This window comes from Balaenoptera borealis (assembly GCF_965194805.1).
Source record: "Balaenoptera borealis genome assembly, chromosome: 10".
In the NCBI taxonomy this organism is placed as follows: Eukaryota; Metazoa; Chordata; class Mammalia; order Artiodactyla; family Balaenopteridae; genus Balaenoptera; species Balaenoptera borealis.
In genome coordinates, this window is record NC_138874.1 from 41201532 (window position 1) to 41216915 (window position 15384).

The window sequence follows — 15384 nt, forward strand, 5'->3', positions numbered from 1 at the left end:
ATCATTTTTTAGGTAACACCTATATGTGATACGATAGGATATGTGTTTTTCGCTTTCTCACTCCAAGTTGCGTGATTACTTCTAGACTCATCTATGGTGCTGGAAATGGCATCGTTTCATTTTTTTCACTAGCTCATATTCCATCTGTACAGGTAGCAGTTCTTCTTTGTCCACCCATCTGTCGGTGGACTTTTTGGTTACTTCCATATCTTGGCTACTGTAATACTATGCAATGCAGATTTGCGTGCCTGTGTCCTTCCAATTCTGTCTTCTTAGTTTATAGGTCCAGGAATAGGTCTGCTGGAACATATGGTAGCTCAATGTTTACCTTTTAAAGGCACCTCTATTCTGTTCTCCTTAGTGGCTCTTTCCAGGTTACGTCCCACTTAAAGTGGAGGGTATGTATTTCTTCCCAGCTCCTTCAGGATTTATTCTTTGTAGTTTTTGCTGATGGTTATTCTGAGTGGTGTGAGCTGATACCTCTTTGTGGTTGAATTTGCATGTGTCTCATAATGCGTTGAAATTGATCTTTAAGACATGTCCTTTTTATTTTTCCAGCTGTGATTAGAGCTTATTTCTTCAAAGTGTTTTCTTAAAGTATGTGTCACCATTTGAAATATTTTGGCCATTATCTCCCTCAAGACATTTTGAGGGCAGCTTTCATTTACAGCCCTGCAGTACTTGTTCATATGAAGTGACCATTAGCTCAGGCTTTAAACCTGCTTTTGCAGGTAACGGCCAGAGAGCGGCAGCCTTTCTACGTTCCCCTTGCTGGTACTAGGGAAACAGACCTACCGGCCAGTGGTGTTCTTCGGTTATAAGTTAGAGTGCCATGTGCCCGGATAAACCCACAAATGTTGATGTGTCCTTGCTTTTGTTTGTTTTTAAATTTCATTTATATTTATTATTAGAGTAATATTCCATTGTGTATGCGGACCACTTCTTCTTGGTGCATTCCTCGGTTGATGGACATTTTCATTGCTTCCAAGTGCTGGCTATGGTAAATCTTGCTGGCGTACAGGTTTGCCAGCCTGTGACTTTTTGATTCTCATTTTCTCAGGTGATAGGCCAAGCAGTGGTTGTGATTGATTGACTGGTAGCTCAATGTTTCCCTTTTCAAAGCACCTACACTGTGTTTTCATTAGTGGCTCTTTACATGCCCCCCCTTACAACCGAGGGTACGCATTTCTCCACACTCCCTTCACCGTTTATTTTTTGCAGCATTTTTCCTAATGGCCATTCTGACTGCTGTGAGCTGATAGGTTTTTGTAATATGGGTATGCCTGTCATTAAATTTTTTAAAATTCATCATATTCCTACATCGTTCTCTTTTCTCTTAAAAGAAAAAACCGTGAGTACAATGTAGCTCTTGAAATTGTCTTCTTCGAAGGTTGCCCTCTTTTGAATTTTTTGGTCGATTTTTGACCCCAGAAATTTTCTGGAGGGCAGGTGTCATTTACAGAACTGCAAGTTGGTGAAAATTTAGTGACCTTTCGCAGTGGGTTCAAACCTGCTGTTGTGGGAAACGGCCACAAGGAGGTAGCATTTCTCCATTCCCCAATCTGGGTACTAGGGCAGCAGAGCCTTTCTGGAAGTCATTGTCCTAGGTTGTAAATTAGAATGGAATTTGCCAGGAGAAATCCCCATAAGTTTATGTCTCATTACTTCTTCTTGGTTTTTAAAAGTTTTTTAATCTGGGTAAAGTTTAGAATATTGTTTATCCTAGGTGTACACAATCTGGTTCATTTGTACATTATGTATGTCTATTAATGTACAGATCCTCTTCCCATGTAAAATATTACAGTGTTCCGTCAACCTCCCTTGCTATATGTTCGGTCTTTTTGATACATGTACAAAATATGTATTTGTATATGTATAGTAACACTAATCTTCATTTCTCAATTTCCCCCCTCCTTTCCTTTCAGATGAGCATAGTTTGTTTTCTCAGCCTGTGAGGGTCTTTCTCTTTGGAAATACGTTCATCTGTGCCAGTTATTAGATAATGCCATAAGTGATAATATAGGATATAGGTGTTTTGCTTTCCGACCTACTTCATGTTTTGTGATTATCTCCAGGCTCATCTATGGTGCCTCAAAGAACAGTGCTTCAATGTTTTCCATGGCTAATATTCCATGTGTACATGGACCACTTCTTCTTGGTGCATTCCTCTGTTGATGGACATTTTCGTTGCTTCCAAGTGTTGCCTATGGTAAATATTGCTGGAGTGCAGGATTGCCAGCCTGTGATTTTTGATTTTCCTTTTCTCAGGGGATAGACCCAGCAGTGGGTATGATTGATTGACTGGTATGGTAGCTCAACGTTTACCTTTTCAAGGCACCTCAATTGTGCTTTCATTAGTGGCTCTTACCACGTGCCCCTTAGAATCGAGGGTACGCATTTCTCCACAATCACGTCAGCATTTCTAGTTTGCAGCATTTTTGTTGATGGCCATTCTGACTGGTGTGAGCTGACAGGTTTTTGTAATTTGGGTTTACATGTCTGTAAAAATTCCTACAATTCATCATTTTTCCACGCCTTTTACTTTTCTGTTAAAAGAAAAAAGAAAGAAAGTGTGAGTGTAATATACCTCTTCAAATTTTCTTTTTGGAAGGTTGCACTCTAGAATTTTTTGGTCGATTTTCGACCTCAGTATTTTTTGGAGGGCCGGTGTCATTTACAGACCTGCAATTGGTGAATAATTAGTGACCTTTTGCAGTGGGTTCAAAGCTGCTGTTGTGGGAAACGGCCACAAGGATGCAGCATTTCTCGATTCCCAAATCTGGGTACTAGGGCAGCAGAGCCGTTCTGGAAGTTGTCTGCCTAGGTTTTCAATTTGGATGGAATGTGCCAGGAAAACCCCCCATAAGTTTATGTCTCATTACGCCTAGTTCGTTGTTTTAATTTTTTCAATTGGGGTAATGGTTAGAATGTTGCTTGTCCAAGGTGTACACACTCTGGTTCATCTACATATCATATATACCTATTTATGTAGAGATCCTCTTCCCGTGTAAATTATTACAGAGTGTTCCGTAATCCTTCCTTGCTATATGGTCGGTCTTTTTGATATATGTATATAATATGTATTTGTATACATATGGTAACGCTAATCTTCATGTATCCATTCCCCCCACCTTTCCTTTTAGATAAGCATAGTTTTTTTTTTTAATAAGTCTGTGATTGCCTTTCTCTGTGGAAATATGTTCATTTGTGTCAGTTATTAGATAACGCCTATAAGTGATATCATAGGTTATAGGACTTTTCCTTTCCGACTTACCTCATGTTCTGTGATTATCTCCAAGATCATCTATGGTGCCTCAAAGAGCAGTGTTTCATTGTTTTCCATGGCTAGTATTCATTGTGTACATGGACCACTTCTTCTTTATCCTTTCGTCTGTTGATGGACATTTTGGTTGCTTCACTGTCTTGTCTATTGTGAATAAGGCTGCAGTGCAGCTTTTGCAGCCCGGGTCTTCTTCATTCTGGTCTTCTCAGGTGAGAGGCCCTTTGGTGCGCCTGCTGGATTGAATGGTACCTCAATTTTTCTTTTCAACGCAGCTTCTTTCTGTTCTCATTATTAGCGTTTAACCCTTTTACATCTCACCAGCAGCTAGAGGGTACACAGTTCTCTTAAACCTCTTCAGCATTTATTGTTTGTAGACTTTTTGCCAATGGTCAGTCGACTGGTGTGAGTTGAAAACTTTTTGTAGATTAGATTGCATGAGTCTAATACTTCCTGAGGCTGAGCTTTTATCCATTTTCCTTTTTTTAAAAAGAGAGTGAGTAAAACTTACCTCTTCATACTATCTTCGTGAACATTTTGCCTGTTTTGAATTTTTTTATCCATTCCCTACCTCAGCACAATTTTGAGGGCAGGTGTCCTTTACAGCCCTGAGTCCTTGTGAATGGTAAGTGACCATTAGCTGGGGGTTAAAAGCTGCTCTTGCGGGAATCGGCCACAAGGCGGCAGCATTTCTCCTTTACCAAATCTGGTTACTAGGGCAACAGAGCCTTACTGGAAGTGGTGTTCTAGGTTGTAAATTAGAATGGAATGTGCGAGGAAAAAGCCCTTTAAGTTTATGTCTCCTTACTTCTTGTTGGTATTTTTAACTTAATTTTTATTTTTTCTCACAGCAAACTTGATTACAATGTTTTGTTTGTTCTAGGTGTGCAAGATGTGGTTCTTTCACACATATACATATATCTATTCTTCTTCGGATCCTTTTCCCATGTAGGTTATGACACAATGTTGAGTAGTCTTCTCTTGGTATTGCGTAGGTCTTTGGTGATTCTATATTTCACATGTGTTTGTATCTCTCTGTTAACCTCAATATGGTAATGTATCCAATCCTCACACCTGTCCATTTGGTGAACCATAAGTTTTTTAATGAATCTATGAAAGTGTTTCTCTGTGGAAATATCTTTGTTTGTATCATTTTTTAGGTAACACCTATATGTGATACGATAGGATATGTGTTTTTCGCTTTCTCACTTACTCCAAGTTGCGTGATTACTTCTAGACTCATCTATGGTGCTGGAAATGGCATCGTTTCATTTTTTTCACTAGCTCATATTCCATCTGTACAGGTAGCAGTTCTTCTTTGTCCACCCATCTGTCGGTGGACTTTTTGGTTACTTCCATATCTTGGCTACTGTAATACTATGCAATGCAGATTTGCGTGCCTGTGTCCTTCCAATTCTGTCTTCTTAGTTTATAGGTCCAGGAATAGGTCTGCTGGAACATATGGTAGCTCAATGTTTACCTTTTAAAGGCACCTCTATTCTGTTCTCCTTAGTGGCTCTTTCCAGGTTACGTCCCACTTAAAGTGGAGGGTATGTATTTCTTCCCAGCTCCTTCAGGATTTATTCTTTGTAGTTTTTGCTGATGGTTATTCTGAGTGGTGTGAGCTGATACCTCTTTGTGGTTGAATTTGCATGTGTCTCATAATGCGTTGAAATTGATCTTTAAGACATGTCCTTTTTATTTTTCCAGCTGTGATTAGAGCTTATTTCTTCAAAGTGTTTTCTTAAAGTATGTGTCACCATTTGAAATATTTTGGCCATTATCTCCCTCAAGACATTTTGAGGGCAGCTTTCATTTACAGCCCTGCAGTACTTGTTCATATGAAGTGACCATTAGCTCAGGCTTTAAACCTGCTTTTGCAGGTAACGGCCAGAGAGCGGCAGCCTTTCTACGTTCCCCTTGCTGGTACTAGGGAAACAGACCTACCGGCCAGTGGTGTTCTTCGGTTATAAGTTAGAGTGCCATGTGCCCGGATAAACCCACAAATGTTGATGTGTCCTTGCTTTTGTTTGTTTTTAAATTTCATTTATATTTATTATTAGAGTAATATTCCATTGTGTATGCGGACCACTTCTTCTTGGTGCATTCCTCGGTTGATGGACATTTTCATTGCTTCCAAGTGCTGGCTATGGTAAATCTTGCTGGCGTACAGGTTTGCCAGCCTGTGACTTTTTGATTCTCATTTTCTCAGGTGATAGGCCAAGCAGTGGTTGTGATTGATTGACTGGTAGCTCAATGTTTCCCTTTTCAAAGCACCTACACTGTGTTTTCATTAGTGGCTCTTTACATGCCCCCCCTTACAACCGAGGGTACGCATTTCTCCACACTCCCTTCACCGTTTATTTTTTGCAGCATTTTTCCTAATGGCCATTCTGACTGCTGTGAGCTGATAGGTTTTTGTAATATGGGTATGCCTGTCATTAAATTTTTTAAAATTCATCATATTCCTACATCGTTCTCTTTTCTCTTAAAAGAAAAAACCGTGAGTACAATGTAGCTCTTGAAATTGTCTTCTTCGAAGGTTGCCCTCTTTTGAATTTTTTGGTCGATTTTTGACCCCAGAAATTTTCTGGAGGGCAGGTGTCATTTACAGAACTGCAAGTTGGTGAAAATTTAGTGACCTTTCGCAGTGGGTTCAAACCTGCTGTTGTGGGAAACGGCCACAAGGAGGTAGCATTTCTCCATTCCCCAATCTGGGTACTAGGGCAGCAGAGCCTTTCTGGAAGTCATTGTCCTAGGTTGTAAATTAGAATGGAATTTGCCAGGAGAAATCCCCATAAGTTTATGTCTCATTACTTCTTCTTGGTTTTTAAAAGTTTTTTAATCTGGGTAAAGTTTAGAATATTGTTTATCCTAGGTGTACACAATCTGGTTCATTTGTACATTATGTATGTCTATTAATGTACAGATCCTCTTCCCATGTAAAATATTACAGTGTTCCGTCAACCTCCCTTGCTATATGTTCGGTCTTTTTGATACATGTACAAAATATGTATTTGTATATGTATAGTAACACTAATCTTCATTTCTCAATTTCCCCCCTCCTTTCCTTTCAGATGAGCATAGTTTGTTTTCTCAGCCTGTGAGGGTCTTTCTCTTTGGAAATACGTTCATCTGTGCCAGTTATTAGATAATGCCATAAGTGATAATATAGGATATAGGTGTTTTGCTTTCCGACCTACTTCATGTTTTGTGATTATCTCCAGGCTCATCTATGGTGCCTCAAAGAGCAGTGCTTCAATGTTTTCCATGGCTAATATTCCATGTGTACATGGACCACTTCTTCTTGGTGCATTCCTCTGTTGATGGACATTTTCGTTGCTTCCAAGTGTTGCCTATGGTAAATATTGCTGGAGTGCAGGATTGCCAGCCTGTGATTTTTGATTTTCCTTTTCTCAGGGGATAGACCCAGCAGTGGGTATGATTGATTGACTGGTATGGTAGCTCAACGTTTACCTTTTCAAGGCACCTCAATTGTGCTTTCATTAGTGGCTCTTACCACGTCCCCCTTAGAATCGAGGGTACGCATTTCTCCACAATCACGTCAGCATTTCTAGTTTGCAGCATTTTTGTTGATGGCCATTCTGACTGGTGTGAGCTGACAGGTTTTTGTAATTTGGGTTTACATGTCTGTAAAAATTCCTACAATTCATCATTTTTCCACGCCTTTTACTTTTCTGTTAAAAGAAAAAAGAAAGAAAGTGTGAGTGTAATATACCTCTTCAAATTTTCTTTTTGGAAGGTTGCACTCTAGAATTTTTTGGTCGATTTTCGACCTCAGTATTTTTTGGAGGGCCGGTGTCATTTACAGACCTGCAATTGGTGAATAATTAGTGACCTTTTGCAGTGGGTTCAAAGCTGCTGTTGTGGGAAACGGCCACAAGGATGCAGCATTTCTCGATTCCCAAATCTGGGTACTAGGGCAGCAGAGCCGTTCTGGAAGTTGTCTGCCTAGGTTTTCAATTTGGATGGAATGTGCCAGGAAAACCCCCCATAAGTTTATGTCTCATTACTCCTAGTTCGTTGTTTTAATTTTTTCAATTGGGGTAATGGTTAGAATGTTGCTTGTCCAAGGTGTACACACTCTGGTTCATCTACATATCATATATACCTATTTATGTAGAGATCCTCTTCCCGTGTAAATTATTACAGAGTGTTCCGTAATCCTTCCTTGCTATATGGTCGGTCTTTTTGATATATGTATATAATATGTATTTGTATACATATGGTAACGCTAATCTTCATGTATCCATTCCCCCCACCTTTCCTTTTAGATAAGCATAGTTTTTTTTTTAATAAGTCTGTGATTGCCTTTCTCTGTGGAAATATGTTCATTTGTGTCAGTTATTAGATAACGCCTATAAGTGATATCATAGGTTATAGGACTTTTCCTTTCCGACTTACCTCATGTTCTGTGATTATCTCCAAGATCATCTATGGTGCCTCAAAGAGCAGTGTTTCATTGTTTTCCATGGCTAGTATTCATTGTGTACATGGACCACTTCTTCTTTATCCTTTCGTCTGTTGATGGACATTTTGGTTGCTTCACTGTCTTGTCTATTGTGAATAAGGCTGCAGTGCAGCTTTTGCAGCCCGGGTCTTCTTCATTCTGGTCTTCTCAGGTGAGAGGCCCTTTGGTGCGCCTGCTGGATTGAATGGTACCTCAATTTTTCTTTTCAACGCAGCTTCTTTCTGTTCTCATTATTAGCGTTTAACCCTTTTACATCTCACCAGCAGCTAGAGGGTACACAGTTCTCTTAAACCTCTTCAGCATTTATTGTTTGTAGACTTTTTGCCAATGGTCAGTCGACTGGTGTGAGTTGAAAACTTTTTGTAGATTAGATTGCATGAGTCTAATACTTCCTGAGGCTGAGCTTTTATCCATTTTCCTTTTTTTAAAAAGAGAGTGAGTAAAACTTACCTCTTCATACTATCTTCGTGAACATTTTGCCTGTTTTGAATTTTTTTATCCATTCCCTACCTCAGCACAATTTTGAGGGCAGGTGTCCTTTACAGCCCTGAGTCCTTGTGAATGGTAAGTGACCATTAGCTGGGGGTTAAAAGCTGCTCTTGCGGGAATCGGCCACAAGGCGGCAGCATTTCTCCTTTACCAAATCTGGTTACTAGGGCAACAGAGCCTTACTGGAAGTGGTGTTCTAGGTTGTAAATTAGAATGGAATGTGCGAGGAAAAAGCCCTTTAAGTTTATGTCTCCTTACTTCTTGTTGGTATTTTTAACTTAATTTTTATTTTTTCTCACAGCAAACTTGATTACAATGTTTTGTTTGTTCTAGGTGTGCAAGATGTGGTTCTTTCACACATATACATATATCTATTCTTCTTCGGATCCTTTTCCCATGTAGGTTATGACACAATGTTGAGTAGTCTTCTCTTGGTATTGCGTAGGTCTTTGGTGATTCTATATTTCACATGTGTTTGTATCTCTCTGTTAACCTCAATATGGTAATGTATCCAATCCTCACACCTGTCCATTTGGTGAACCATAAGTTTTTTAATGAATCTATGAAAGTGTTTCTCTGTGGAAATATCTTTGTTTGTATCATTTTTTAGGTAACACCTATATGTGATACGATAGGATATGTGTTTTTCGCTTTCTCACTTACTCCAAGTTGCGTGATTACTTCTAGACTCATCTATGGTGCTGGAAATGGCATCGTTTCATTTTTTTCACTAGCTCATATTCCATCTGTACAGGTAGCAGTTCTTCTTTGTCCACCCATCTGTCGGTGGACTTTTTGGTTACTTCCATATCTTGGCTACTGTAATACTATGCAATGCAGATTTGCGTGCCTGTGTCCTTCCAATTCTGTCTTCTTAGTTTATAGGTCCAGGAATAGGTCTGCTGGAACATATGGTAGCTCAATGTTTACCTTTTAAAGGCACCTCTATTCTGTTCTCCTTAGTGGCTCTTTCCAGGTTACGTCCCACTTAAAGTGGAGGGTATGTATTTCTTCCCAGCTCCTTCAGGATTTATTCTTTGTAGTTTTTGCTGATGGTTATTCTGAGTGGTGTGAGCTGATACCTCTTTGTGGTTGAATTTGCATGTGTCTCATAATGCGTTGAAATTGATCTTTAAGACATGTCCTTTTTATTTTTCCAGCTGTGATTAGAGCTTATTTCTTCAAAGTGTTTTCTTAAAGTATGTGTCACCATTTGAAATATTTTGGCCATTATCTCCCTCAAGACATTTTGAGGGCAGCTTTCATTTACAGCCCTGCAGTACTTGTTCATATGAAGTGACCATTAGCTCAGGCTTTAAACCTGCTTTTGCAGGTAACGGCCAGAGAGCGGCAGCCTTTCTACGTTCCCCTTGCTGGTACTAGGGAAACAGACCTACCGGCCAGTGGTGTTCTTCGGTTATAAGTTAGAGTGCCATGTGCCCGGATAAACCCACAAATGTTGATGTGTCCTTGCTTTTGTTTGTTTTTAAATTTCATTTATATTTATTATTAGAGTAATATTCCATTGTGTATGCGGACCACTTCTTCTTGGTGCATTCCTCGGTTGATGGACATTTTCATTGCTTCCAAGTGCTGGCTATGGTAAATCTTGCTGGCGTACAGGTTTGCCAGCCTGTGACTTTTTGATTCTCATTTTCTCAGGTGATAGGCCAAGCAGTGGTTGTGATTGATTGACTGGTAGCTCAATGTTTCCCTTTTCAAAGCACCTACACTGTGTTTTCATTAGTGGCTCTTTACATGCCCCCCCTTACAACCGAGGGTACGCATTTCTCCACACTCCCTTCACCGTTTATTTTTTGCAGCATTTTTCCTAATGGCCATTCTGACTGCTGTGAGCTGATAGGTTTTTGTAATATGGGTATGCCTGTCATTAAATTTTTTAAAATTCATCATATTCCTACATCGTTCTCTTTTCTCTTAAAAGAAAAAACCGTGAGTACAATGTAGCTCTTGAAATTGTCTTCTTCGAAGGTTGCCCTCTTTTGAATTTTTTGGTCGATTTTTGACCCCAGAAATTTTCTGGAGGGCAGGTGTCATTTACAGAACTGCAAGTTGGTGAAAATTTAGTGACCTTTCGCAGTGGGTTCAAACCTGCTGTTGTGGGAAACGGCCACAAGGAGGTAGCATTTCTCCATTCCCCAATCTGGGTACTAGGGCAGCAGAGCCTTTCTGGAAGTCATTGTCCTAGGTTGTAAATTAGAATGGAATTTGCCAGGAGAAATCCCCATAAGTTTATGTCTCATTACTTCTTCTTGGTTTTTAAAAGTTTTTTAATCTGGGTAAAGTTTAGAATATTGTTTATCCTAGGTGTACACAATCTGGTTCATTTGTACATTATGTATGTCTATTAATGTACAGATCCTCTTCCCATGTAAAATATTACAGTGTTCCGTCAACCTCCCTTGCTATATGTTCGGTCTTTTTGATACATGTACAAAATATGTATTTGTATATGTATAGTAACACTAATCTTCATTTCTCAATTTCCCCCCTCCTTTCCTTTCAGATGAGCATAGTTTGTTTTCTCAGCCTGTGAGGGTCTTTCTCTTTGGAAATACGTTCATCTGTGCCAGTTATTAGATAATGCCATAAGTGATAATATAGGATATAGGTGTTTTGCTTTCCGACCTACTTCATGTTTTGTGATTATCTCCAGGCTCATCTATGGTGCCTCAAAGAGCAGTGCTTCAATGTTTTCCATGGCTAATATTCCATGTGTACATGGCCCACTTCTTCTTGGTGCATTCCTCTGTTGATGGACATTTTCGTTGCTTCCAAGTGTTGCCTATGGTAAATATTGCTGGAGTGCAGGATTGCCAGCCTGTGATTTTTGATTTTCCTTTTCTCAGGGGATAGACCCAGCAGTGGGTATGATTGATTGACTGGTATGGTAGCTCAACGTTTACCTTTTCAAGGCACCTCAATTGTGCTTTCATTAGTGGCTCTTACCACGTCCCCCTTAGAATCGAGGGTACGCATTTCTCCACAATCACGTCAGCATTTCTAGTTTGCAGCATTTTTGTTGATGGCCATTCTGACTGGTGTGAGCTGACAGGTTTTTGTAATTTGGGTTTACATGTCTGTAAAAATTCCTACAATTCATCATTTTTCCACGCCTTTTACTTTTCTGTTAAAAGAAAAAAGAAAGAAAGTGTGAGTGTAATATACCTCTTCAAATTTTCTTTTTGGAAGGTTGCACTCTAGAATTTTTTGGTCGATTTTCGACCTCAGTATTTTTTGGAGGGCCGGTGTCATTTACAGACCTGCAATTGGTGAATAATTAGTGACCTTTTGCAGTGGGTTCAAAGCTGCTGTTGTGGGAAACGGCCACAAGGATGCAGCATTTCTCGATTCCCAAATCTGGGTACTAGGGCAGCAGAGCCGTTCTGGAAGTTGTCTGCCTAGGTTTTCAATTTGGATGGAATGTGCCAGGAAAACCCCCCATAAGTTTATGTCTCATTACTCCTAGTTCGTTGTTTTAATTTTTTCAATTGGGGTAATGGTTAGAATGTTGCTTGTCCAAGGTGTACACACTCTGGTTCATCTACATATCATATATACCTATTTATGTAGAGATCCTCTTCCCGTGTAAATTATTACAGAGTGTTCCGTAATCCTTCCTTGCTATATGGTCGGTCTTTTTGATATATGTATATAATATGTATTTGTATACATATGGTAACGCTAATCTTCATGTATCCATTCCCCCCACCTTTCCTTTTAGATAAGCATAGTTTTTTTTTTTAATAAGTCTGTGATTGCCTTTCTCTGTGGAAATATGTTCATTTGTGTCAGTTATTAGATAACGCCTATAAGTGATATCATAGGTTATAGGACTTTTCCTTTCCGACTTACCTCATGTTCTGTGATTATCTCCAAGATCATCTATGGTGCCTCAAAGAGCAGTGTTTCATTGTTTTCCATGGCTAGTATTCATTGTGTACATGGACCACTTCTTCTTTATCCTTTCGTCTGTTGATGGACATTTTGGTTGCTTCACTGTCTTGTCTATTGTGAATAAGGCTGCAGTGCAGCTTTTGCAGCCCGGGTCTTCTTCATTCTGGTCTTCTCAGGTGAGAGGCCCTTTGGTGCGCCTGCTGGATTGAATGGTACCTCAATTTTTCTTTTCAACGCAGCTTCTTTCTGTTCTCATTATTAGCGTTTAACCCTTTTACATCTCACCAGCAGCTAGAGGGTACACAGTTCTCTTAAACCTCTTCAGCATTTATTGTTTGTAGACTTTTTGCCAATGGTCAGTCGACTGGTGTGAGTTGAAAACTTTTTGTAGATTAGATTGCATGAGTCTAATACTTCCTGAGGCTGAGCTTTTATCCATTTTCCTTTTTTTAAAAAGAGAGTGAGTAAAACTTACCTCTTCATACTATCTTCGTGAACATTTTGCCTGTTTTGAATTTTTTTATCCATTCCCTACCTCAGCACAATTTTGAGGGCAGGTGTCCTTTACAGCCCTGAGTCCTTGTGAATGGTAAGTGACCATTAGCTGGGGGTTAAAAGCTGCTCTTGCGGGAATCGGCCACAAGGCGGCAGCATTTCTCCTTTACCAAATCTGGTTACTAGGGCAACAGAGCCTTACTGGAAGTGGTGTTCTAGGTTGTAAATTAGAATGGAATGTGCGAGGAAAAAGCCCTTTAAGTTTATGTCTCCTTACTTCTTGTTGGTATTTTTAACTTAATTTTTATTTTTTCTCACAGCAAACTTGATTACAATGTTTTGTTTGTTCTAGGTGTGCAAGATGTGGTTCTTTCACACATATACATATATCTATTCTTCTTCGGATCCTTTTCCCATGTAGGTTATGACACAATGTTGAGTAGTCTTCTCTTGGTATTGCGTAGGTCTTTGGTGATTCTATATTTCACATGTGTTTGTATCTCTCTGTTAACCTCAATATGGTAATGTATCCAATCCTCACACCTGTCCATTTGGTGAACCATAAGTTTTTTAATGAATCTATGAAAGTGTTTCTCTGTGGAAATATCTTTGTTTGTATCATTTTTTAGGTAACACCTATATGTGATACGATAGGATATGTGTTTTTCGCTTTCTCACTTACTCCAAGTTGCGTGATTACTTCTAGACTCATCTGTGGTGCTGGAAATGGCATCGTTTCATTTTTTTCACTAGCTCATATTCCATCTGTACAGGTAGCAGTTCTTCTTTGTCCACCCATCTGTCGGTGGACTTTTTGGTTACTTCCATATCTTGGCTACTGTAATACTATGCAATGCAGATTTGCGTGCCTGTGTCCTTCCAATTCTGTCTTCTTAGTTTATAGGTCCAGGAATAGGTCTGCTGGAACATATGGTAGCTCAATGTTTACCTTTTAAAGGCACCTCTATTCTGTTCTCCTTAGTGGCTCTTTCCAGGTTACGTCCCACTTAAAGTGGAGGGTATGTATTTCTTCCCAGCTCCTTCAGGATTTATTCTTTGTAGTTTTTGCTGATGGTTATTCTGAGTGGTGTGAGCTGATACCTCTTTGTGGTTGAATTTGCATGTGTCTCATAATGCGTTGAAATTGATCTTTAAGACATGTCCTTTTTATTTTTCCAGCTGTGATTAGAGCTTATTTCTTCAAAGTGTTTTCTTAAAGTATGTGTCACCATTTGAAATATTTTGGCCATTATCTCCCTCAAGACATTTTGAGGGCAGGTTTCATTTACAGCCCTGCAGTACTTGTTCATATGAAGTGACCATTAGCTCAGGCTTTAAACCTGCTTTTGCAGGTAACGGCCAGAGAGCGGCAGCCTTTCTACGTTCCCCTTGCTGGTACTAGGGAAACAGACCTACCGGCCAGTGGTGTTCTTCGGTTATAAGTTAGAGTGCCATGTGCCCGGATAAACCCACAAATGTTGATGTGTCCTTGCTTTTGTTTGTTTTTAAATTTCATTTATATTTATTATTAGAGTAATATTCCATTGTGTATGCGGACCACTTCTTCTTGGTGCATTCCTCGGTTGATGGACATTTTCATTGCTTCCAAGTGCTGGCTATGGTAAATCTTGCTGGCGTACAGGTTTGCCAGCCTGTGACTTTTTGATTCTCATTTTCTCAGGTGATAGGCCAAGCAGTGGTTGTGATTGATTGACTGGTAGCTCAATGTTTCCCTTTTCAAAGCACCTACACTGTGTTTTCATTAGTGGCTCTTTACATGCCCCCCCTTACAACCGAGGGTACGCATTTCTCCACACTCCCTTCACCGTTTATTTTTTGCAGCATTTTTCCTAATGGCCATTCTGACTGCTGTGAGCTGATAGGTTTTTGTAATATGGGTATGCCTGTCATTAAATTTTTTAAAATTCATCATATTCCTACATCGTTCTCTTTTCTCTTAAAAGAAAAAACCGTGAGTACAATGTAGCTCTTGAAATTGTCTTCTTCGAAGGTTGCCCTCTTTTGAATTTTTTGGTCGATTTTTGACCCCAGAAATTTTCTGGAGGGCAGGTGTCATTTACAGAACTGCAAGTTGGTGAAAATTTAGTGACCTTTCGCAGTGGGTTCAAACCTGCTGTTGTGGGAAACGGCCACAAGGAGGTAGCATTTCTCCATTCCCCAATCTGGGTACTAGGGCAGCAGAGCCTTTCTGGAAGTCATTGTCCTAGGTTGTAAATTAGAATGGAATTTGCCAGGAGAAATCCCCATAAGTTTATGTCTCATTACTTCTTCTTGGTTTTTAAAAGTTTTTTAATCTGGGTAAAGTTTAGAATATTGTTTATCCTAGGTGTACACAATCTGGTTCATTTGTACATTATGTATGTCTATTAATGTACAGATCCTCTTCCCATGTAAAATATTACAGTGTTCCGTCAACCTCCCTTGCTATATGTTCGGTCTTTTTGATACATGTACAAAATATGTATTTGTATATGTATAGTAACACTAATCTTCATTTCTCAATTTCCCCCCTCCTTTCCTTTCAGATGAGCATAGTTTGTTTTCTCAGCCTGTGAGGGTCTTTCTCTTTGGAAATACGTTCATCTGTGCCAGTTATTAGATAATGCCATAAGTGATAATATAGGATATAGGTGTTTTGCTTTCCGACCTACTTCATGTTTTGTGATTATCTCCAGGCTCATCTATGGTG